This window comes from Triturus cristatus, chromosome 11, assembly GCF_964204655.1.
Source record: "Triturus cristatus chromosome 11, aTriCri1.1, whole genome shotgun sequence".
Classification (NCBI taxonomy): Eukaryota; Metazoa; Chordata; class Amphibia; order Caudata; family Salamandridae; genus Triturus; species Triturus cristatus.
The window spans coordinates 1,005,778,910-1,005,804,217 of NC_140594.1; the positions used below are offsets into that span (position 1 = coordinate 1,005,778,910).

A 25,308-nucleotide genomic window follows, 5' to 3' on the forward strand; every position below is an offset into this window, starting at 1 on the left:
CTGTTCTATTGTGCGTGAGTGGATGATAGGGACTGCTGCCCAGTCGCCTTGTCCGCGACTACGGCCTGGAGCTCTAAAGTGTTCATGGAAAGGACTTCCCGGATGCCCGCTATTTTATTTTCTTGCAAGGAAACCTCGCGCCACCTCAGGTACTTTTTGCTATTGGAGGGAATTATATCAGTGGTAGAGATTGGGGCTCGAATGGTCTGAGGGTGACATGGTACATCCCACAGTGTCTTCATAGTCATACAGAGGGGGTTGTGGTCGCTGTCGGTCGTGGTACCCACAAACATGTCAGTCATTTTGCCCCAGAGCTTTACGTCAATTAAGATGTAGTCAATGCGTGAAGGGCTGCTAACTCTGTTAAAGGTGATTGCTCCCTGGATGTCTGAAGGAGTTCTACCATTGGCTGCCCTTAGGCCAAACTCCATGGTGAGCGCATTAAGTTGGATTGCTAGGTGGGTCCATCTTTTGACAGGGGGTATGTTGAGCGGGGGGACAGCCCAATTTCTATCATCTCCCTCAAGCCCCAGCGTGCCTTCTGAGCTCCAGGGCTCAAAGGTACAATTGAAATCCCCTGCGACCCCAATTCTTGCGTGGGGCGAGCAGCGATATAGGATTTGTTCTAATAGAGTAACAGTGGGCGATGGATTGCCCCCCCCCCCTTAGTCCCTCTGATATAGACATTAAACGGGTCTAAAGAGCCCCCTCCCCTGGGGCCCTTGATGGTAAGACTCAGGATATTGGGGCTCAGGATTGGCTGCATGGTGATTCGGCAGCCCAGGGCAATATTCACCCAAATAATCAGTCCCCCTGACGGACACCCTCTCCCCATTGTAGTAGCTGGAGAGCAAAAGCAAACATAGCCGAATTTGTATGGTGGGACCAAACTCCAGGTCTCCTGGAAGATACAGATATCAAATCCCTCTATCAGTTCATTCCAGTGAGGGAGTAGCAATTTATAATTAAATTCTACCACATTCCATGATATCATCTTCAACTGATGGAGGTTTGGGGCCAAGGCAGAATTAATATTGCTGCTCGATGTTTGTTGGCTGGGAGACGCTAGGGGATAGGGCATTGCGGTGAGATCTGGGGGTATGCAAGGTCCTGCCTCCTGAGTCCTCTGAGCTGTATCGGAGTGGTTGCCTGGGCCCTTCATCCCCGAATTATCTATCAGTAGTTCATGTTCATCTGGGGGAGATGAAAAGTTGTGAGGGCTACACATGATGCTTGGGGGAATAGTGCTTTGATCCTTGTGTGGTTGGGGATAATATTGTAGTCAGTTGACTGCTTCTAGGGATGCCTCTCCCTCTAGGGCAGCAAGTGTCCCACCCCCTAAGATTGTTTGTGCTCGTCTAAACTGTATGGGTGAGGTGTCAGGGGGGCAGGTTTGATAATCCAATGCAAGAAGATTCTCTGGCAGATCGGCAGTGGACAAAGTGAGTTTGATGCAGTCGTGTAGTTGCGCAGGGGACGAGCTTCTTCGGGCCCTGATAATGTCCTCGCATATCACTGAACGTCAGCCCCTGATGTGGCGAATCCAGTGTATGACTTTATTTGTTAGGGAATCGTCCCTTTCGGGGACATTCCTTGGGCCGAGCCTAGGGATGTTCACCATGAAAATGTTTGGGCTATGCGGCAGGGGGAAGGTGCGTGGATAATAGCTCTGCCGGAGAAATTTCGCTGGAGGGCGTGTTCTCATTAATGTACTGGAGGGTCGAGCATGATCTATGAGGGCTCGAGGGGTAGCTGGATTAAAGGGAACTTTGGATATGTTAGACTTTGGGTTCCGAGACTCATTAGCTGTATTGGCCTTTGAGTTATATAGATGGTCGACTTTCAAAGCTTGGGGGATGTAATTTGGGTGGCCCTGCCTCTTCCTGGCAAGGACGGGCCTGCCCTTGGCCCGGGCTGTGCCCGGGCGCGTCCCGCGCTGCGGTGAATGATTATGCTTTTTTTTTTTTGTAAATTCTTTTTATTAAACCAATTCGACTGAGATACATCAAGTACATCTTAGCAGGCGACTTCATTCACGGTTTCCGGCAATAAATTCTTATTACAGTATATCGTACAAGCAATGTTTTTCTGCGGCTAGGGAGTCACACAAGCCTCGTCCTCCGCCTGCTGGCTGGGTGGGGGACACACATCCCCTCTGTATTTGTTCCAGGCTCCCCACACCCTTTTCCACTTCCCGGGACATCCCCTGGCAATAAACACTGACTTTTCCCTAAACATGCACCAATCTAAATCCTCCTTCCATCTTTCCAGGAGGGGCGGCTGGACTGCACCCCACAATTGCGCAATGTTTCTCTTAGCAATCATGAACGCCAGTGTAGCCCATGCGTTGAGGTCAGTCGGCTCCCAGACATTCAGCAAGCACCGTCGCGCCTCTGGCTGCATCTCCACCCCTAATACTGTACGCATGGTATAATGTATATCCCTCCAATACGCCTCTATCCGCTGACAGTTCCACAGTATGGGCATGAAGGTCCCAGTGTCCCCACATCCCCTCCTACACTCTCCACTCTCCGCCTGTCCCATGCGTACCAACCCGGGGCCCGTTACATAAGTCCTATGTAATAGTTTTAGCTGCACTAATCTAAGCCTGGCTGGGGCTGCCACCACCCGCGGGGAGGAGACCGCTTCCTGCCAGTCTTCATCGTCCAATTCCAGGCCTTCACTATTCCACTTGCTCTTAAGCAACTGCAGGGGGGCCTCCATATTATTGATTAACTTCCTATAGATTAGGGAGATAGTCCTCTCTGGGATGTGCCCGTCCAACACCCTGGTCTGAAGCGGGAAGGCCTCAGGCAGTGCATCATCGCTAGGGACCTGCGCCAGCAACGCGTGATGAATCTGGAGATACCGATAATATTCAGTGTCCGTCATGCTGTACTGTTTTTTAAGGGATGCAAATGGTAAGATCGTGTCCCTCTCCCACACATCTTTGATCCGTGTGATCCCGATGAGATCCCACTTATCAAAGCCTTTGGATTTCCAGAGGCTCCCCAGCTTCTCCGAGCTCCATAGCGGCGTGGCCAGCGTAAGCTTACCGTCCCAACCCAAATGTTTATTGACGACGTGCCACACCTGGACTGCATGTGCAGTGGGGCCAGTCAGTGGGAACCTGCCGGGCTTGGCATAGAGAGCCCTAGTATAGTCGCCCCCTGGAAGCAACCACCTATCCATGGCGTACCCGGGATCCTCCGGGCTGCAGTAGATCCTGTGGTTGATCGCCGCCAGCTGGGATGCCCAGTAGTACTTTTTAAGGTCGGGGAGACCAATACCCCCATCATACCAGTGCAGGGTCAGCTTTGTGTATGCGATCCGGGGTCTACCATCCCAGAGAAGGCTCCGTTGGAGACTTTCAATTTCCTTAAAGTAGGACATCGGAACTGGATCCAGGGTGTTCTGGAGAGCGTACAGGAAAGATGGTGCTTTTTAAGCGCAGCGACGACTGGCTCCTTCCTCCTGGGAGCAAGGTGTCCTGGGACTTAGAGTCCCCCAGCAAGCAGTGAAGGTCAGGGCAGATGAGCATTATGAGCTGTAGGATAGACTTCTTGAATAAATCAGCAGCATCTAGAATAAACCAGGTTTTTAGTTCCATTCAGCGGCATATACAAGTGTATAGTCTTAGAGACCTCTGTTTGTCAATAAAGGGGCCGAAAAAGGGTTTACCTATTTCTCACCTGATCATAGGCACTATTGATATTACATTTGTGTAAACTAGCGTGATTGCTAAAACTAACATTGAGATATCCTCATGATTTTATCTAAGCACAACCCCTGTCTAGTAGAGATAGATTTAGGAGGGCATAAAGATGGTTCTGTGAGATAAACTTTTGATCAAGTCCTTCTGAAAAATTCATCCTATTCTCATTATACGCTACATATTATACACAAATAGTTGGGAAAGAACTTGAATAGTACTTCCATAATTGTGGCTTGGCATACTCTAAAGTCATATGTTTGTGTTGACTGGTCAATATGTAAGTAGTTGTAAGAGTACCAGCACAGAGAGCAATAGAATAGATTTAACCCAGTTATGATCATTAGAAACACTTCATGTAATCTCTTCTGGGAATTCTGTTTATAGCAGACTCTATATATGAAGACAGATAATAGACTGCAGGCATAAAATCGGATGTCACCTTAGGGAGCGAGATGCTGCTGCTTGCATATGGCTGGTCCAAACTGGGGTGGCATTGTGAGCTAAAGAACGATGGATTAAACGCAGATCTGCGATTGGGGGTGAGTGGTTGAAAAGTTTCAGCACTCCGTCCACTATCTTGTTGTGTTTCTATGTTCACCCTAAGTGACCAAGGGTATGCCCAGACCTGTGTCCTTGCTGGGTGTACAACTGGGTTCAAGCTAGCCTGGCTGATGAGGGGTGAAACCCGGAAACTGGTCCCAGGGTGCTTGTTTCCGGTCCAGGGAGGACCTGGCCAGACAGTTCCGCCTCGACTGTTCCCATGAGGAGCAGGGTCAAGACTGATTTCAATATAGCTGGGTCCAAACAGGGGTGGCACAGTGAGCTAAAGAACATTGGATTAAACCTAGCTCTGTGCCTGGGGGTAAGTGGTTGAAAAGTTTCAGCACTCCATCGATCATCATGTTGTGTTTACTTTGTTCGCTCTAAGTGGCCAATGGTATGCTCAGACATGGGTCCCTTGCTCGCTGTGCCACTGTATTCAAGCTAGCCTGGCTGATGAAGGGTGAAACCCCAAAACTAGTCCCAGGATGCTTATTTCCTGTCCCAGGAGGGACCCGGCCATGCAGCTCTGGCTGGACTGTATCTATGAGGAGCAGGGTCAAGACTGATTTGCATATGGCTGGGTCCAAACTGGGGTGGCATAGTGAGCTAATGAATGATGGATGAAACCCAAATCAGTGACTCAGGGTGAGTGGTTGAAAAGTTTCAGCACTCCTTCCATCATCTTGTTGTTTTTACTATGTTTGCCCTACGTGGTCAAGGGTATACTCAGACGTGGGCGCTAGCTTGCTATGCCACTGGATTCAGGCTAGCCTGGCAGATGAGGGGTAAAACCACAAAACTGGTCCCAGGATGCTTGTTTCCAGTCCAGGGAGGACCTGGCCTGGCAGTTCAAGCTGGACTGCTCCCAAGAGGAGCAAGATCAAGATTGATTTGCATATGGCTGGATCTGAACTGGGGTGGCATAGTTAGCTAAAGAACTATGGATTAAACCCAGATCTGTGACTTGGGTGAGTGGTTGTAAAGTTTCAGCACTCCGTCGATCATCCTGTTGTATATACTATTTTTGCCCTAAGTGGCCAAGGATATGCCGAGACATGGGTTCCTTGCTCGCTGCGCCACTGGATTCAAGCTAGCCTGGCTGATGAGGGGAGAAACCCCTAAACTGGTCCCAGGATGCTTGTTTCTTGTCCAGGGAGGACCTGGACTGGCAGTTTGGGCTGGGCTATTCCCATGAGGAGGAAGGTCAAGCCTGATTTGCATAAGGCTTGCCCAAACTGGGGTGGCATAGTGAACTAAAGAACGATGGATTAAACCCAGATTTGTGACTGGTGGTGAGTAGTTGAAAAGTTTCAGCACTCCATCATCTTGTTGTGTTTACTATGTTTGCCCTAAGTGGCCAAAGGTATGCCCAGACATGGGTCCCTGGCTTGCTGTGCCACTGGATTGAAGCTAGCCTAGCTGATGAGGGGTAAAAACCCCAAACCGGTCCCAGGATGCTTGTTTCCTGTCCAGGGAGGACCTGGCCGGGCAGTTCTGGCTGGACTGTATCCATGAGGAGCAGGGGCAAGGCTAATTTGCATATGGCTGGGTCCAAACAGGGTCGCATAGTGAGCTAAAGAACAATGGATTAATCCCAGTTCTGTGACTTGGGGTGAATGGTTGAAATGTTTAGTACTACGTCCATCCTCTTGTTGTGTTTACTATGTTCGTCCTAAGTGGCCAAGGGTATGTCCAGACTTGGATCCCTTGCTCTCTGTGCACATGATTCAAGCTAGCCTGGCAGGTGAGGGGTGAAACCCTGAAACCGGTCCCAGGATGCTTGTTTCCGGTCCAGGGAGAACCTGGCCTGGCAGTTCGAGCTGGACTATTCCCATGAGGAGCAGGGTCAAGACTGATTTTCATATGGCTGGGTCCAAACAGGGGTGGCACAGTGAGCTAAAGAACATTTGATTATACATAGCTCTGCGACTGGGGGTGAGTGGTTGAAAAGTTTCAGCACTCCGTCCATCATCTTGTGCTTACTGTATATCTGGCAGGCAGAGGGCAGATAATGGAGTATACACTGATCAATACTGATGTTAAGAACTATGCATAGGGCTTGCTAAGTCTGCAATAGGACAGCTAGTCAGCCCAGAACAACATGGCTTTATTCCTGGATGCAACGCTGTTTTGCATATTGATAACGCTTAAGCTATATTTGATTCAGTTTAAATTCTATACAAACTTGCAGTAATTATAATGCTGGATGCTGAAAAAGCCTTTGAATGTGGGTGTCTTGGCAATCTCTATGGCAGGTAATGAAGAAGTTGGGGTTCAGCAAAGGATATGTTGATGAAATTCAAGTACTATATACACAGCCAACGGCCGTGGCGGTAGCCATGGGAACAACTCTAGTACGCCCCTATAACATAGGAAACAAGTCATGTCCAGTGTTTCCACTACTGTTTGTGCTATGTTTCGGCCCAAATTTACAAATCCTCAAGAGACATACCAACATAGTTTGTGTTATAATAAAAAATATCCGTTTGAAGATCTCAACGTACAAGGATAATGTTGCAAATTACTCTTACAACACACTAGCAGCTATTGGTGCAATAGAACCTGAGGCAGATACATTTGAGGAGGTATCTGCATAAAAATTATACTCAGACAAGATACAAATCATCTCTAACTATATGCTAACGACTATTGACTCAAGGATTGTACATGAAGTGACATATCTGGGAACAAGATCAGCAGCAAAATAACTGAGGTTGTTTAAAATATATCATGAAACTTTGCTAGAACAATGGGCTGAATATTCTTTATAGCTCGAATCGTAGTATCATAAAAATTAGTACTTTGTCCATATTCCTTTACTTATTTCGATCTATTCTTCTGACTGCGATAGGTAATGAAACTGAATATTCTCAGAGGGAGGTCAGCACTTCTATTTTTCAAAATTTACCATTGAGTCACTATGGCTCAACAAATGTCTACACTAATCATTGGAATATGTCACCGGTTTTCTAGGATGCTCCAGCTGGGAATCAGATCCAATGTAAGGGAATTCTTGTTAGCTCATGTTTACCCAAATTACTTCAAGAGAGTTTGATTCAAAGTTAAACAAGTGGTTATGACCACTTGGGATAACTGGGTTAACCTTTTAGGTATTTCACCATTCAATTGCTACCCACCACTTCGGGATAATCCGTCATTTCCCAGAATATTTAATGAGCACATATTTCTATTATGGGCCTGATCCTGCCTCACAATTTTTGGACTGTTATAGGAGAATGAGGTTTTAAAATATTTTTCTGAGTTACAGGTTACTTTTTTTTTTTAAATGTCTGCAGCTGTAAGATTAAATAAAAAAGAATTAGGTCAGACTAAATAAAAATTGTTTGAACTATTATATAAAACACTAATGGCTGTAGAGATTTGCGAGTTTTATATCTATGTCAATAATGCAGATAGTGACTTGGATAATGTATGTATCAAATGGTCCGAGAAACTAGGCAGCCCAATTCAATGTTCAACTTCTGTTGAGCATTCAATCGGGCTCCTTGCTAGACCCCTGCCAGCCCAGAATTCTGCAGTTAACCCCTGATATGATAGCTGAATATCTCACTCTGATCCTCAACCAAGTACTAGATGCAGGACAGTTCCCAGTTTATGGAAGGAAGCAATTGTTACTCCTTTGCTCAAGAAGCCTAATCTTAATCTGGAGGAATTTAAAAATATCCACCTGTTTCCTTATTGTCTACTCCTCTAAAATACTGGAAAACCATCTGAACCAGTGACTTATGGAGTTCATCGATGCACATTATCTCATTGATCCTTCCCAGGCTGGGATCAGGAGCACGCTCACAGCATGGTATCCACACTGGTGGCGTCTGACAGTATCATGAGACACTTCGATTGCGGAGGACCTGAGGTTTTGGTCATGCTTGACCTGTCCGTGGCTTTGATACGATTTCACAAGTGGTTCTGATACAACAACTTTCTCAACTAAACGTGGCAGGCAAGGGTCTGAGCTGACTGTAGTCTTTCCTGGTTGATAGATTGCAAGTGGTAAGCTGTGGGTAGTGTAGGACTAAAGCTTTTAGAGTCGTATTTACAATCCCCTTGTGCCGCCGGTGCGTCACTTTTTCACATATTAAAAGTGACGCACCAGCAGCGCAAGGGACTTGTAAATAAGAGCCTTACTCTTCTGTGTGGATTGTCGTAGGCTCCTCACTCAGCCCCACTCTCTTCAATCTGTAGTTTCCTCCCTGGCATCATTGATTAGCTCCTTCAGCTTCCAAGTGTAGTCGGATGCAGACGAAACCCAGATTATTGTTTCAGCCATCGATAATAATATTTCTGTGGTAAGCAGGTTCAAGAATGTATATCCAAAATCAGTAGTCGGATGAGAGAGAATTCCCTCAAACTTAATGCAGAAAAAACAGAGGTGCTGGTATTTGGACCACATCAGTTTATTTGGTGTAGGACCTTGTGGCCGACATCCTGTTGACACCTTCCAACCCCTGTAGAGGCGGCTAATAATTTGGGGGTCATCTTCAAGGACACTTTGTCATTTGATACACAGGTGAGTTGCACAGCTGGCACATGCTTCCCTATTATCAGAACTCTGAAAAAAATATTTATGTTCATTCCGGAAGAACTGCACAAATCGGTGGTCATGGGACTGGTATAATCATGCCTAGATTACTGTAAGGTACTTTACCTGAACATTAATGAGGCGTCACTTGACAAACTTCAGGTTACTCAGAATGCCAAAGCATGTCTTATCCTGGACATTCCTAAACATCTCTCTGTGTCCGAGGGCTTACAGTCCCTTCACTGGCTCCATTCAGGAAACACGTAGGGGCAGATTTACAAGCCCCTTGCGCCTCTTTTACGCCGCCGTTGCGTCACTTTTGTAACGCAGCGGCGGCACAAAACCAGCACCATGCTGCGGGGTATTTACAACGTGACGCATCTGGGAGATGCATCACGTTGTAAAGCCCTGCACCAGAAGTAGGCGTTCCTGTGCAGGGGGGAAGGGTGTTCCGTCGCAGGAACGCGTCCTAAAAGTGGCTGGGTGAAATCTACAAGATTTCACTCAGTCACTTTTGAGTCCATGCTGCGTCAAAACCCTGCGCCTGCTTGAAGCAGGCGTAAGGATTGACGCAGCATTGTAATAATAGGGCACCCCAGAGCCGGGAAACAGCCTTTACCACGAAGCATTTTCTACGCAATACGTTTACAACGATACACTTACCTCGTAAACGTCTTCACAACGCGTAATGCTTCAACGACCATCTTCACCACGCAAGCAACGTGATCCCGGAACAACGTCATCCTAATCCAAAAAAAAGCATCAGTCCGTTTTCAGTGTCGGCAGAGACCTGCGGAAAAAGGAAAAAAAAAAGAAGAAAGGGGGCTTGGGGGGTCTCCCCCCCAAAAAAGAAAAAGCGGAGTAAAGGTAAAATCGGGGTAAGGGGAAAGCGTGGAAAACACATTCCGTTGTAACGCATGCGTGGTAAAGGCATGCGTTGCAACGGAATGCGTAGTAACGACATATATTCCCCAGAGCCTTGCTGGAGCTGTGTCGCGCTTGCGACGCAACTCCAGCAATGCGCTGCCTTTACGGCACAGATGCGTCACGCATCTGTCCGTTTTTGCCCTATAGTGCGCCGCATTGTAAATACGGCGCATCCATGGTGGCGGAGCCGTGACGCACAATCACTTGCGCATCCCTGCTGATATGCAGGGATGCACCAGTTATTGTAAATATGCCCCGTAGTGTTCAAGGTCTTGTGCGTGGCCATAAGGTGCTACATAACACTGGACCCAGGTTTTTAAAATTCACCTCAGATGGTGTATGCCTCAAAGGCTGCTGCAGTCTGCATTTAGGAGATGGGTGGTGGTCCCTAAAATTCGTAGAGCTAGAAGGGCTGGACGTTCCTTTGGCCATACTATTTGCAAACTTTTGAATACTTTACCCTTTCATATATCAGGTATGGATAACTCCCTTATCTTTCATAAGGTTCTTAAAACTTTATTCTTTTTGCCTTAGTTCGCAACACTTTTTCCATCTTTAAGTGCTCCTGGCATTTTTCTGATGTCCTCTGAATGCTATCAACTTGACACCCTCAGGTACTGTTTACACTTTAGATATCTTTTTAAAATTTAATTTCAGGGATGTATGCAAGGATAAGAATATTACATAATTGGATATCAGATATAGTACATTTAGTGCTAATGGGTTACATGTACAACAGTTTAAAAGAACCAATATGCTGTATTAGAAATAAATTTAAATGCCCTATATTTGATCATATAAATGATGAATTATATATGTTTATAGACTGTATACATTTGAAATAATTTTGGAATTAGGTCATGGCTGGTATTTTGTATTTATTAGAACTAGATATAGTTTTAATTACTAAGAGCATTATGCTTGGTACAGATGATGAAAACCCATTAAGAATATATTTTTGTGTTTATTACTACTGCAATGAGTGTGTATTGCATTAGGTCAAATTAATTCTAATCCATCAAGTGTAGAGAAGTGGTGGAATCTGTTATATCACACGAGTGAACTTTGACTGCATTACAGTGTTTCAAAGGAGATCCATGAAAGAAAGTAATTTGATAGGAAATGGGGGGTTCTCACTTATTGTAACAAAAAGTCGTACAGACATCGTTATTAATTATCGAACCTTCACATATTTTGACTGCAGTAATAAGTTTTGTTTACAGGCATGGAATAATTTTCCTCTCCTATCTATGTATTCAAATAAACGCCATTTTCCATACTCCTCCTACTATGAAAAATAAACAAAGGAGGGAATGCAATGCTATTATCACTGTAAACACTAAGCAGAAGATTTACCAAATCTCCACGCAACGCAGTGCAGCCTCCCGCAGGGCTGTGCTGCGCTGTGCGACCGGAAGGGAGCATGATAGCGCCATATTTTCAAAGATAAGTCTCTCTCCTCCTCTTTCCCTTGCGCCGGCGCTGATTACAACCATGGTGCTAGGGTGTGTGTGTGAGTCTAGCATAGGTTTATACAGGAAGGGTACCCTTCCTGTACAAAATATTATGCCTAGACATGAGGGAAAGCTTTTCCCACTTTGTATGCGTGCTGCACAGTGCAGCACGCATGCAAATCCGGAAAAGGAAGGCGTAATAAAAGCATTTCTCCTTTCTTGCGCCTAGTGTAAAATGGCACAATTTTTTCACGCTAAACCCAATCTACTGTATTTAGGATATTGGGTTTAGCGTGAGAAACCGTGGGTGGTTGCATGGGAACGCCCATACACTACCCTTGGTACGCCCCCATGGCACAAAGTAATGCGCTGCTTCACATTACTTTTACGTTATTTCCATTTTCCAAGTAAATTAGGAAAATAAGATTTTGCGCCGTTTTGCTTCACGTTTATGACGCAAACACGGCGTACAATCTAGGTAAATCTCCCCGTAAAGGTCATGCTTTCATGCGTTATAACTGTAATATAAGTATGGCCTGGAGGGTGCCATTGCAAAGAGGAAGTAAACTTCTTAGATCAGTAGATTGTTACATTCAATAACTCCCTTGTCTTTCATTCTTTCCACTAAGTGACCTTGATTAACTTACATAAGTTTACGTTATTGTGGGAAAAGAAAAAGTATTTTGAAGTGCTGGGGGTCTTAAAAGAATCTATTCCAACGCTTAATTTGGAGAAAATGTTAAGTATTGATAACACGTAGCTCGCACAATGAGTTAATAATTAATGTGCCCTTTATGAGGAGCTTCATTCATCAAATAAAGTTTATCTTTGATTAACAGGTGTTCAGATTAGATGCTTTTGTTTGTTGTTCTCGTAGAAGGGCATCTAAAAAGCTTTTTAACCAAGTGGCCAGCCTGTCCTATCCTATTCCATTTACATAAATCAGAATGTTCAGCTTGACTGGAGACAACTGCAGAATAAATAATTTGGTCTTGTTTAAGGCACTGCTGACAAATTAAGAATTGGTGCCAAAACCAGACCTGTTTCAGATGAATGTTTTTCTCTATTTAACATGCCCCTACTTGTTAATTTGAATTTTTATTTTTTTGCAGAGATCCAGATAATTATAAACTTGGACCTTTGTTTAGAATTGATTACTTCGCCTCTATTCACTGTGGCCAACGGGTTCAAAGCAGCACTACAAGTGACATACAGCAAAAATACTTTCTGCAAAGTGCTTGTGAAGCATCATGGGCAATTACATTTATAGACAGAACATTGCAATTTTAGATGTCTTGGCTTGACTCCATGTTGGGTTTACAGGAATACATTTTAATTTTGTGACACTACCTTGTAGTGAAAACTATAATACAGTGTCGAGAAATTCTATTAGATAGTAGTTATTGTGAAAGCCTCTGTGCTTTTTCATTGCTTGGAATCAACGATGACTTTCTAAAATTTAGGATTTATATGAATATGAGGATTGTAAGAAAAGAGAACAGCCCACAGCACTATTCGTTTTAACATATCATCAGAATAAAACTTCTGGTCAGTGGATCTCTAGACATTCTAAAAAAAAGACAATAACTATACTTTCATAAAGAGAAATACTAGGGCAAATGAAACAAGGGATGATGCCATTAAAACCTATCGCTTTTTTTGTACAAGAAAGGCATATACAATTTCCAGATCCATAACTCAATACTGACCCTAAAGTTGAATTAATGCCTGCAGTGGTGTGGCACATACTTCAGAAGGACTGGGTACAGTGAGGTGGATAGGGGAGCTACCTACTTAAAAAAAAAAAGTCAATCCTTTGGCTTTTTCCAATACCTCGTCTCCCCCAAAGTACCCCTCGTATGCTTGGGTAAGCCCAAGCCCACAAGACACAGCCCTTTAAAATTGCACACAATGTGCATATAGTGCCCACTAAATCAAGGTCTCTAGCCTAAACCTTCCAAAGTCTTAGGACTTTATTGCACCGAATGACTTCACAAGCAGTGCCCACGTGGAGACAAGTGTCACATCTGAACAAAGCTGAAAAAACGTGAGAGCCAGCTTTGTGCATCTCCTAGAAGATGTTGCCCTAGATGGAATAACATTTATTTTCAAGCAGAGAGTGTTACCTGTTGCTGACCTTGAACTTATGAGCTTGGCGAGGATGGTGTATGAGGTGGTAATATTAATGTTAATTTAGTTCTGATGGTTAGTAGGCAATCTTTGATTACCACAGTTTTCATGCTAGCCCATGTAAAGTGGTCTGATTACCCCAGCGGGTTGTACCACAAACGTACTACATTCACTACTAACATCTGCTTTTGAACTTAATAGTGTCCACCAATGTACTTTATAGATCTTTATTCTCTACTGTTTGTCTATTTTCAAAACTGCCCGTTGCGATCAAAAGGACTTGCAGTTCTCCACAGTGCTAATGCTTTGGGGATATACAGATAATTTTAGAAATCCTATTCTCTTTCTATTCCTTGAAAAAGTAATCGAAACACATAGTGTAAGCATTATTACTCAGCGGTAACATACATAAATAAGTCAAGATGACCAACACAATAAGGTAGTAAGTGACAGGTAATCAATGATAGTGCATCATCAGGCATGGAAGACAACCCAGGCGTGTACAAGTATCATGGAGGAGAATAATAGTCCAGGCATTTACAGCATGTATGGGAAAAAGTGACAAATGTAAACAGTCACTCCACCTCATCTACTGGTGAACTGTTATCGACATTGTCATGAGAGGGGGAGGTTCCTTGTGAGAGAGGATGTGTCTGTGGGAAAGCCAGTGTTGCAGTGAATTCAGTGAAGATCTTTGGCTTTCCTTTACAGTAGAAGTGCAATTTAGCTGGATATAGCATGGCATAAGCTATGCCACACTCCTGAAGTTTCTTTTTAACCAAAAGAAACTTTCTACGAGCATCCTGTACGAAGTGTGTGAAGTCAGGAAAGAAGAAAAGGTGCATACCCTCATGACGTACCTCCTTTGCCTCATGAGCCAAGCGAAGCACCTGATACCTGTCCCTATAATTTAAGAATTTCTCAATAATGAACCTAGGGGAGGCTCCTGGGACCGGCCGAGGTGCTAATGATCGATGTGCCTGCTCAATCACAAAGGACTGAGAGAAGAGGTCAGCGGCAAACAGGGCAATGAGTAGCTTCTCTATGTAATCTTCAGTGCACCCCATTCCGGTGGTTTCAGGAATACTAAGAATTTGGACATTATTTTGCCTGGAACTTGCTTCCAAATCTTCATTCTTTAGATGCACTCTAGGTTGCTCCCCCCTCAATGCCTCTAAGGTTTTGGCCTGTTCCATGTGCACAGCTTCAAAATCAGAAATACGCTGCTTGGCATTAGCCAGTCTCCTGTATTGCTTATCTATACGATCTTTCATGTCATCCATGTGCCAAGTAAGTAATACTAATATGTGATCAATGGCTCTGAGGCTCTTTCTCAAATCCAGCAAGAAAGCTTTAATATCCTCGGCTGGGGTAATCACTCCTCATGTCTCACTCACCACCCGATTGTTTGTCAGATGTCGCAGGCTGCCATGTCTGCCTCTGAACCTTAAAAGCCAGACACAGCTGTTTAGCATCTGTTTTGCCCATTATTAAAAGTGAAGAGTCAGATAGCCAATATATCAAAAGAAGAGGGGGGCAGCAATAGCAACCAGGCAGGGGAGACCCAAGATGATAGAATCTGTGTGCGCACATCAGATTGTAGGGAAGTCAATCCTCACCTCTCCTTACAACCCACAACACTGATGAAGGAAGAAATAGATCAACAGGTGTGCAGTGTGTTGCATTACCAATGCCAGAATAGCAATCCCAGTTATCTACACTATGGTGAGGCCTCTAAAGTTTGCAGTGGCAGAACAACATTGAATTCACTGCACTCACTGGGCAAGAGGAGAGAAGGAAGAGCAGACAAGGTACCTCCACATACCAGCGTCAGCCATGGAAGGTGCACAGCACTCCAAGGAATATGCGGATCGTTGTCTACTGTCTTGGAGACTGTGTCAGCAGGCCGTAACTTCTCCCAGAATGCACAGGGCTGCCGAAAGGCACCACTGCCCATCCCGGGCACGTCCAGTGCCCACCAGTGGCCCCCGCCTCCAATCACAGCGGTCCCCATCCGATATAGTGTAGTGCATCACCCCCGCTATCGAGGGAATACAAAAACACTGACCACAGAAGCCGGGGATCATGGGTGGCACGGGTTGTCCTCTTCTGACGTTTACCGCTCAGGCGCTGTGGCGAGCCCCAGTCACAACCGCTGAGTGCAGGATTTCTGGCAGGCTGTACATGTCCTGATGCTGCCAAATATCGAGCTGTAGAGAGGGATTAATAGCAGAATGTTTGCTTTGCCCGGCATATCAGAATTAGAACCCAACATTTTGATGCAGAGCTAAGCCACGCCCCTAGTGGTGGAACATTGCCTGGTGGCTGCAGAGTGCAGGCTTGTGCATTTTGGTTCTAAGTTCGGGAAGGCGCGGTTGAGGTAGAGGACTTTTAGCAGTCTTTTGAATTTTATAAAGGAAGAGATAGTCCTGATATCGGCTGGGATGAAGTTCCAGATTTTGGGTGCATTTCCAGCGAAGGATCGTGATGCGGTTTTTTGTTTGCGTACTTTCAAGGGATGAGAAATAGTGTGTTGGAGCTCTTGAGGTTTCTTGTCTGGCCGGCTTTCTTGAGTTTGGAGGTCAGGTATTCCGGTTTCCCTTTGTGCAGGGCTTTGTGCATGAGGCAGGCAGTTCTAAAGCTGGCACACATTTCGACTGGGAGCCATTTTAGTTCTCTGAGTGTGGGAGATAAGTGGTCATATATTTTTTACTCTGGTGACCATTCTGGCAGCAGCATTGAGAGTTGTTTTGAGTGGCGCTAAGTGAGAACGAGCTGTACCGGAGAGGACTGCATTCCCATAGTCAAGTCTAGATAACACCAGCGATTGGGTGGCTTGTTTGAGGTCCATGGGCGGGATGAAGGGTTTAATTTTGTTGAGAAGCTTCAGATTGAGGAAGGCCCCCTTTTCGGAGATCTTAATGTGTTTGGTCATGCTTAGTTTTTGGTCGAGGGTGATTCCTAGCGATTTTACTGAGTTAGCCAGGGTGAGATTACCGTTGAGAGCATTGATTGCTTTCAGCCTCTCTGCGATTTGAGGGTTTTCTTCTTTATTGGAGATGAGGAGGATTTTGGTTTTGTCTTGATTGAGTTTAAGGTGGTTAGTTGATAGCCATTGTTAAACTTCTCTAAGAGTGTTGTTGAGTCTTAGAATGTCGTTAATGGAGGAGGTTTCCAAGTAGATCTGGGTGTCATCTGCATATAGGTGGAATGTGATGTTGGCTTTTTTCAGAACGGTGGTGAGGGGTTCCATGTATATGTTGAACAGTTGAGGGGAGAGCACTGAGCCTTGGGGACACCTCTGTTGACAGGGTGTAGGTCGGACGTAAAGGTTTTGATTTTTATCCTCTGGGAGCGGTTGTGAAAGAAGGAGGAGAACCATTGTAGGACCACCTCGTCCGCACCTACTCTGTCTTTGAGAGCCTTGATAAGAAGATTGTGATCAACCGTGTCAAAGGCTGCCGATAGGTCTAGGAGGATGAGTAGGCAGCATTGGTCAGTATCAAGGGACTTGAGGATGTCATCCACGATGTTAAGGATCGCGGTTTCGGTGCTACAGCCTTTTCCGAAGCCCGACTGGTGGAGGTCTAGCAGGTTGATGTTGTCAATGTGCTGATTCAGTTGTAGGAGAACGTACTTTTCGAGGAATTTGGCTAGGAAGGGGAGGTTGGAAACAGGTCATAAGTTGTTCAGGTCGTTGGTGTCTAGGCCTGGCTTTTTCAGTAGTGGTGTGACTTGGCCAACTTTGAGGCAGTCTGGTATGATGCCGGTTTTCAAGGAGCCGTTTATGATTTCGCACCATAGTGGTGCAAGGGAGAGTTTTAGTTTTTGGGTCAATTGGGTAGTTACAGGGTCGAGGATGAGGGCTTGGAGGAGGAGATTAGTTTGAGAATCTCAGCTTCAGGTACGGGGTCGAAGGATATCCATGCTTTTGTGGGGAGGAAGCTTGTGGTGGCTTCAACTGTTGGGGATAAGTTTTTGCAGGAGGGATTGAGGTTGATGTCAAGTGATAGCTCAATCTTGGTGATTTCGTGTTTGAAAAAATTGTCGAAGTTGTCACACAGTTCTTTGGAGGCCTGGACTGCAGAGGTCTTGGAAGTTTGTTGCCTGATGATGTTAAAGAGCTCTTTTGGCCTGTTTTTCGCATTGTCAAGAACGGTGCAGAAAAAGTTGTTTTTTTCACTGTTGATATGTTTTTTGTAATTCCTTCTTGCTGTTTTGAGTTTCTCGCAGAGGCTAGAGGAGGGATTATTTCTCCATAGACGTTCTGTAACTCTAAGTTGTCTCCTTTCGTAGTTAATGTCCTTGTTGAACCCGGATCTGGAGGGGATGTTCCTGGATTTTTTTCAGTTTCAGGGGGCTAGTTGGTCTAAGATGGACGACATAGTTGTGTTGTAGTGGGATGTGAGTTCTGTTGTGGAGAGACCGTCTGGGGAGATGGGCAGGAGGGTGTTTTTATTTTTTGTTCTAAGTCGACTATGTTGATCTGTGTTAGGTTTGTTGTCCATGTGGGGGGGTCTTGGGTGGGAGGTTGGCACATGATCGGTTGCGTGATGTTGAATAGGATTAAGTGGTGCTATGACCAGTTGACCGGTAGGATGTGGTCTATTGTGATTACGTCACGTTGGGCGATGATGGCATCCAGGGTTGCCCCATTGTTATGGGTTTCTTCTAAGCAGTGCTGGGTAAGGTTGTTGGTATGTAATAGCTTGTTCAGGTTTTGTATTGGTGAGCTGTTTTTATCATTCCAGTGCAGGTTGAGGTCACCCAGAATTAGGTTGTTGTTGTCTCTGAGAGAGCAGTGAGCAACCAGGTCTAACAGGTGTTCAGTGAACGTGGGGGTGTTGCCTGGGGGATGGTATAGGAGATGGCATAGGAGATGGCAGTGTAGTAATTTGTTGTTGCTGGAGTTAATGTTGGTGGTTAGGCATTCAAAGGAGTTATAGTTGAAGGTATCACTTTCGGTCATGGATAAGTTGTTGTTGTGAACGATTGCTAAACCCCCACCTTTTTGGTCTTTTCTATCTTTGTTGATGATAGAGAAGTCCGGGGGTATGAGAGTATCCATGGTTGGAGGAGAGCTGAAATTTAGCCAGGTCTCGGTGATGAAGGCTATGTCTATATCATGGTTGAGGAAGGATTCAGCTAGCTCTGTGGCTCTATGGCTGATCTGCAGTTTATGAGCATGCATTTGGTAGGGGGTGTCGTTTTTTTTGGTTCGTTTCCAAGGGGAGCAGTAGTGATGTTGATGAGGGACGGGGTTTCAGAGTGAAGTGATCTCTTCTGAATCCAGTGATTACCTGAATCGAGGATTGAGGGATGTGAGTAGAGGGGGTGGTATACGAGGAGGCCAGCTTGTTCGCTTCATCAGAGGACTTCCATAGTTCTATTAGGCCTCGGTGTATGGCTCGAGAGGGGGGATGAGGTCCAAATGGGTCACGGAACCTTGAGGAGCCTTTGGTGTGTGTGGTTGGCGATGGTGGGGGTACAGTGGGGGTTTATAGAGAATTGTGGAGTGTAGCAAGGTTGTTTAGGATTTCGTTAAAGCCCTGTATTATAATAGTCACTTGGCTTTCAAGCAGGGAGAGCCGGCGCCCTTCCTCTTCTTGGGGGGAGGGGGTTGGGGGGGTGGATTCTGGGTGGGTTCTTCCTGGAGGGGAGAAGGCCTGACGATGTTGTGTTGTCTTCTGGTAGTTGTTGTGTTATCAGTTAGGGCTATGGGATTAGGCACGTGGTGGGTGGGGTCGTGTTGTGGTAATTGCTTTTTTTTTGCAGGTGGGTATAGGAAGGTGGGTGGAAGACTTAGACGGAGTATTGAGGTTTAACGGTATTGCTTAAAGGTGGTTATGCGCGGGGGGCTGTTCGAGGGAACAGACCGGCAAGGGAGGGGGAGCCTTTTTCTTGGTGCTAGAGGTGCTGGTGGTGGCTCGAGATGGAGCGGGGGGTTTGTGATATTGGGCGCATAAATGGTGTGGGTGTTCCACTGGGGAGACTGGTTGTCCGGGAAGTAGGGGAGCGATGGGAGGGGGGGATGTGTGTGAATGGCATTAGTCCTCAGTGAGGGAAGAGGAAGTCAAATCCCTCAAGGTTGACATTGTTAGCTTGAATCAGGACTGTGCCGCTGGAGTAGATGGTCACAGAGGTGTTCCCACATCGCATTGTGCGGTTTGGGATAGAGAATGATAGTTTGCAGCTATGGGGTGTATTGGTGGTTTTGGTAATGTGGAGTTCTGATCTAAGGATGGAGTTCCACTTGTCGGGCCTTTCCGTGTGAAAAATGAGGTCCATTTTTACTTGACCTTTGGAGGAGCAGTGATATATGTCAGCAAATAGTGACTCTGGGAATTGCCTGATCAGTGCGTGTTTTTTTTCGCTTTGGGTGAGAGGTTGAGGGGGAGACTGATCGAGAAGGAGTTCGGGCCGTGCGGTTCTACGTAGGTCGAGGTGAGGGGGTTGGCGTTGTAGAAGGCATTTTATCTAAGTTGGCGGTGGGGCTAGTTCCTTTTGGGCTAGGTGTGATACGCTAGCACCGGGGTCGGGTGGGTTATAGTGAAGGATGGGACTGATAGCGAGGTCAGACCGCTTCTTTATGGGTTGGTTGGTTGGCTGCCAGCATGCGGTCTCAGGGGACAGGAAGAGAGTAAGAGCGGTGGGGCTTGTGTAGTTTTGTTTCTGGAGGGGTGCGAGATTGTTGCTGTTGTCTAGCCGTTGAATTACGAGTTACGTAACCCACCAGAGTTCTTTGGGTTATCCCCGGGTGGTCAGGCTGCATAAGTAGATAGGTGCAGCGAGCAAGGGATGCGGTGGGCTAACGTCACAAACGATTAGAGATTAATGAGTGTGGCCGCAGAGTTGGGTGGACCAGACCGTTTTTTTTGTTTTGTTTTTTTAGGGTTGGTCAGTGACTCGTCGGTGGGGTTCAGTAGAAAGAAGTAGAGCTGAGGTATCTGAGTGGAAAGAGGTAGCGCATAGGCGGGCCAGCGATTGCATTATAGTGAGGTTGGTGGGGCGCATCGGAGGTGGGCATAGATGAGTGTGTCTCTCTGAGATGTAGGGTGTCTTTGCAGTCTCTATGATGCAGTAGTCTTTTTGGCGGCCATTTTAGGGTCAAGCCCTGAGTGCATTAGGTTTGGGGTGGGGCAGGCACTGTGATACAGGGGGCCTACGTTACTTGTTATTGCTGGGATCAACAGGTACAGGGTGTATAGGGGGCATTTAGGGAGAAGGGGACTCACCGGTGCAGTCTGGTCTTTGTGTACGGAGAAATAGTTCTATTTGAAGGATGCCGAGTGGGATGTGGTCCCAGTTGCAAGGTGCAATCAGAAAAACAACCGGTGGCTTTAATCTCATCAGTGCTTGATTTGTAAAAAAAAAAAAAAAAAAGAAGTGCCAGGGCTCTCGTCAGGAGGCCACTGAAGTTATCATCACACATGCCCGTGCCATGCTTTCAACGAAAGCTAAAACACAGCTACTAACCATCACACTCCTACAAGTGTGACATTTCAGACTATTCCAGGCTCCCAAAAGCTATTAGAATGGCTTGGGTGGCAGGTGATAGTCATTTTTAATATATATTGAATGAAATAATAACGGTCTTCTTCAAATTAGCCAGACCGCCACGAAGCACCAGTGTTGGCAATTAAGTTGCAGTGCTGAGCACCGGACACCACAGGCTCAAATTAAGCGCTGCACTTCATGCGATCTTCTGTGCATGTTGGGTGCTTGTAAGCTGGGAAGATGATCAGCAGAGGCTTAATGAGCTAAACACTCTCTATTGAAACAAGCTGTGCTGTGTTTTAATTCCAAGAAGGCCTATTCAGTTTTCCATCACATAAAATCAGTAGTGTTACACTGGGTAATCGTAACATCTGATATTATTTACAGTGCTTATAGACAGTAGAAGTGTACTTTTAGCCATGTTGTACAGCAGGGCAGCTGCAAGTTAGGAAAAAACTTTCAGTCATGCTGCACAGCATCCACCATACTGCACAGCTGCGCTACTGTACAACATTGCTGAAAGAAATGGACAAAGCCAATAGCTCTTGAATAGGCGAGACCTATTAGCTTTGCCAATGCTTGTTTTTATTTTTCTGTTTCTGTCCTGATTCGCTCCATTGGCTGTCATGCCTACCATTAGGGGTATACTTGGTGATCTTTCCAAAGCTGGAATAATCGCTCTGACCTTGTGCTAGATCTGTATCCTTTTGGGCAATATTCCTTACTTGCCTTTATTTTTGATTAATGTTTTGGCTTTTTCTACCAAACACCACATTTCCCAGGCTTTCTGACCATGTGGCATATGCACAAAGGGATTCCTTTTTTTTCCACAAATAATTATACGTAACTTACTTTATAGATCTATGATGGTTCCTGTAACAGCCCACATACTTAAACTGCCATGGCATTTCCTAGAATCCCGTTAGTTGCTCTGCCAACACCATTGCAGGCCAAAGGTTGTTGAAGGAATTAGGACACCTGTGGTTGGCAGGCACTAGCTTTATCACATCCGAGGCATGGGATCATTAGTGTGGTCTTTTAAAACCTATGCTTGCTGATTTGCACTGTTTAACAATGTATCGCTATCAGTCGAACAGTACTGTCTTTCAGTGCATCTTTGTTTCCTGAACCTGCACTGTTTTGCAGTTCATCCTTTTCAAGTCCGTGTCTTTTTTTACTTGCTTGCTTAGTTCCCAGCTCCCAATGTACTTGCTTCCTTTCCCTGTTTGTTTTATTACCCTGTACCCAATGTGATATATTTACCAAGATTGTTGGGCAAAGATGCCAAACTAGGAGGTGTTTGTGATCTGTGATTATTGTATTTGTTAGATTTTATAACTAAGACATCAGTTCCACAGACCTTGCTTATTGTCCTACATTTAGCTAGTTGGATGTATCAGTATCTGTAAAAGCTATTGTGGGAAGGAAAGGTTATGGTGAGGAGATCTCAACTGATTTCCCCCATCATTATTATTGTTGTTATCTATGTGTCTTGCACACCTTGGATATTTGTTTTTGCTATAGTACCACTTGACTTTCTGCTCTAATGAGCTTTGTAAGTTCTTGTGTGATCTTGAGTAGACTGGTTACCAACATTCTTTACCTTTTGTGTGCCTTGTCACAAGTCCCTGGCAGAACATCCAAGACTCATGACACATTCTTTCTTCCGTACTTTATTTCTTTTTCTAACCTCCCTACTTTTTTTGTTTCATTTCTAGCTTTCGCTCTCTACATTTTGTGTGTGTTTATATATGTGCTGCGCATGCGTGTGTGTGTGTGTGTATATATATATATATATATATAAATATTCACTGCAGAATATCAAAGGTTAAAATAAAGTTATGGTTAGGTGAAAATTTCAGTGACAGTATAACATTTTGAACTAAAAACAAAACACTGAAATTCACCAGTTACAGTTAACTTGTGCCCTTAAGTAACTATAACACGCATCCCCGCATTCACAGCCTTGTCATTAATGAAGTCATTTCAGATATTGCAGTGATGTCATCAGTGGAGTCATAGAACATGTCATGAGTGATGTGTGCGCTAATTAGCAGTGCATGGCGAGGGCGAGAATTATAGTTACTTTAGGGCATGAGTTATAGTTACTGAAGATAACTACAAGTGGTGGATTGTTGTGTTTTTTAGTTTAAAATGTTAGACTTTCACTGACACTTTCACAGAAAAATAACATTACTTTAAACTTTGTTTTTTTCAGTGGATGTCTAAGATTTTTTTTTAAATGTTAAGATATAATTATAATTTCTAACTGTAACAGTACTTTAAACTTTGTTTTTTTTTTAGTTAATTTGTAGTATCTTTTTCTTACATAAAGTGATATTTGATACATAAAGCCAGCACCCTGCCGTGCATGGTGGTGGGGTTGGCTGCAGGGCTTGAACGGCAGTTAGGCCTTGCTGCCAACCCTTTGCGAGCAGCCAACCCCATGCAACGCAAGGCCGTCTGGCATGAGCAGCACGTGGTTGGTCTCCCAGGTCCTGGCCACTCTCAGGCAAACTTACTATCTTTGTCAAAAAGTCACAACACCAAAATATAAAAAGTAGCCATACATGTAAAGCCAATCTCTCATCTTTCCCCCCAAAAAATCACCAATATTTTCAATCTAATGTATATTTCAGTAATTCACACAAGAGGATGTTTAATAACAGTGATTATCATAAAAAGGTTTACTAAAGTTGCAATAAAAATAAACATGTCTTTCAGCATTTCTTTTAACACATTTTTAATATTGCATTTTGTGGGCTGAAACAAGTTAAATGAAAGAATCTGAGACACATTTTTTTAATAAAACCAGCATGTCTGAGTCTTTCTTTAAAAAAAATTCAGCCCACAAAATGCAATCATGAAAACAACCATAAGAGGGCCTTGCTCTTCAGCTGAAGAGCATAGTGCTCCAGCTAGGAGCGCTTTAAGCTATATGGTAAGTTCTCTTGGGGTCATAGTTTAGTGACTCAGGAGACTTACTTTTTTATGTTGCAGGTGGGCTACTACACTCCTTGCAGCCCCCTGCAACATAGAAAAGTCTCGGTGGTGCCACCAATCTCAACATGTTATAAACAAGAAAGCCCTCACTGGGCATTATGGGGTGCTCCTTGAAAGAACAATGAATAATAGATGAGTGGCCCCACCCTTTTTTATAATTATTGGGGAGGGGAGCATATGGCCCCTCTCCCAAAACCTTTAATGCCCCAGGGACCCCCTCCCTGGGGCCTTTCTTTTTTATTAGGTGAGGCGGGGTACACAGCCCCCCTCCCTGGCCACTATATGCCCTGGGGACTGCATGCTCCACCCCCTTTCTATTTTATTAGGGGGAGGGGATGAGAACCCCCTACTCGAGCCAATAAATGCCTTGATTACTCCATACCCCGGGGATTTTCAGTATTTCAAGGGGAATGTGGTGTGTTCACTCCCTCGCTGAGCCAATACTGTCCCTAGAGACATCCCTGGGGCCTTGGGTCGGTGCCCCTGTGCCTAGCTGGGACACCAACAAAACACTATATTGGAAGCCACCCAGGAGTGGCCCCAGGGCCCCCGTGGCCCCGCCGGCTCTCCTCATATACCTCCCTCATAGTGGAAGCAGCTGTTTTTTCAAGCTCCCACCAGGCGGAAGCCTGGGTATTGGCAAACAGATTTTCCCTACCTGTAGTCTTGCAGCCAGGGAAAGAGTGTCCCAGGGGTGGATTCCCCAGGACACCACAGTAAAACCGGCCCTAGGGGATGAGGTGCCTGGGGTCTTAAGTGGCACGCAGAGGAGGTCCGTGTGCCCCATACCCTTTCAAATTTTTATTGGGCCTTGGGGGATGTAGGCCCCGGGAACATGATTGGCCTGGCTAGGGTGGCTGGGTGCCCCCTCCCTTTCCAATATTGCAACGGGTGCCAAAGGATGGTGTCCTAAGGTCATAATTAGCTCAGGAAGGGTGGCTGCATGCACGGCCCCTTCCCTAAATTATTAAATGCATTGACCAACCTGCGGATCATGTTTATTTATTTATTTTAAATTAGGGCAGACATTTTTTTCTCTGCTGTGGAAGTACAGCGGCATAGTGGGAATTTATACATTTTAGCCCTGGGGTGTTACCTCTGGGACCCCACCCACAAGGTCTAAGGTAGTAAGGTATCCCTACCCTGCCTCCTTATGTCTATTTTTTCACCATTTACAGGACAGGGGACTAAGTCCCAATTGTCTTGTACTTGCTGCCACAACATTTTCTTTCTTGTTGTTTTCAGCCAGTCAGAATGTTTGCTCCATGCAGTAGCCTCACTCTCCTGGATTGAAGTGGCCCAAGGAAAAAAAAGCCACCAAGGCCAATTAGAATGCTCTATCTCTTAAGGTTGAGCTAGCTGGACTCTCTCAAGAGTCCCTCAAACCCAACCGACCAGATAAATAAATACTTTTGTACCTTAATTTCTCAAAAAATGACTTAATGTATTTACACCAAATCGCAAAAAGCATGCTTTACGGACCAAGATCTAGCCTC

The 25,308-nt window shown here is 45.1% G+C and overlaps 1 protein-coding gene across 1 annotated transcript in view; it reads left to right on the top strand.

Annotated features, from left to right (window-relative positions):
- The window catches only part of LOC146785832 (transient receptor potential cation channel subfamily V member 6-like), a 304,076-nt gene that overhangs the window by 188,680 nt on the left and 90,088 nt on the right, over positions 1-25,308 (top strand). The gene's annotated exons all lie outside the window — the stretch shown is intronic.